The sequence below is a fragment of the Mandrillus leucophaeus genome, unplaced genomic scaffold (genome assembly GCF_000951045.1).
Source record: "Mandrillus leucophaeus isolate KB7577 unplaced genomic scaffold, Mleu.le_1.0 Scaffold779, whole genome shotgun sequence".
In the NCBI taxonomy this organism is placed as follows: Eukaryota; Metazoa; Chordata; class Mammalia; order Primates; family Cercopithecidae; genus Mandrillus; species Mandrillus leucophaeus.
In genome coordinates, this window is record NW_012108463.1 from 474,216 (window position 1) to 475,429 (window position 1,214).

Sequence of the window (1,214 nt, forward strand, 5' to 3'; positions counted from 1 at the left end):
CAGGCGGCCATTCACTGACAGCAACACACTGTGTGCACAGACACACGCGTGGACAGGAGGTAGAGCTTGGGGTTGCTGTGGAGTGGACAGGACACTGGAGCGGCAGGCGGTGCGGACCCGCTGAGCAGCCGAGCATGGTCGTCGTCCTGAGCAGCAGGAGCCAGTTTGTTGCTCAGGACCTTGTCTTTTTTACGAAGAGCCCCAGGCCAGGGGGGCTTCTCTGGGTGCCTCTTTGCTGCCACGCTTGCACGCGGGCGGAGAGCAGACCCGGCCACCGACTCACTTGCTTTGCTGTCTTCAGATGGAGAAGCCACTGTCATAGCCCCAAAGGAGGGGAAACTGTACTGATTTGGAGAACCTCTATGTTGATTTCAAAACAGATAGTCTCCTGTGTTCTCAAAGACTGGAAGTGAGCCCCACAACCGCCTTAGGCCGCAAAAGCTTTATCCTTTCTAATTAGCATCCCTGTGACCTGCTCTGTGCCCTGCAGATACTTTGCTCAGCCAGCCAGAAGGAGGGAGGCCAGACACCAGCCCCCACGGAGCTGCGGCTGGGACCCTCTGCCTGGGGTCGATGGGGTCGGGGTACAGTAGATGCCCCAGAAACAAGTGGGGCTGCAGGAGGCTGATGGTGAGCTTGGAGGTTGGCAGAATTCTAAATCTGGGCACTGCGGGGTCCACACAGGTCATGACCCTACTCTGCTCCACCCAGACTCTGGAGGACCTGAGCAGGAACCTCTGCAGGGCGGGCCCAGGGCCCCCTACCCTCTCGGCAGCCGGCAGTGCTCCCTGACAGCCCGGGCCTCTCCTTCTGGTAGCTCTGTAATTTGCTGTCGCCAACGTGGCTGGGCCTGGGACAGGCTGCTCCTCTCCCTGCTGAAGCCAGGCAGTCCCTCCTGCCTCAGTTTCTCAGACTAGACCGTCCCTCCCATCACGAGCCACTGAAGACGCTCAGCTGTTTCTCTCTGCCCGGTCTGACTGTTGGATCTCCCTCTGCATGTGTCGGTTTGCTGTGTTCTCGCTACTCGCCCTTGGATAAAATTTCTTCTCGACTCACCAAGGTGGGTGTCCTGGAGGGCAGGGCCGCACCTCACATGCATGTTGCCCACATAGCTCAGAAACAGATGCATTCACGCTTGTTAAAAGTAAAACGGGGTCGGGCGCAGTGGCTCATGCCTGTAATCCCAGCACTTTGGGAGGCTGAGGCGGGTGGAT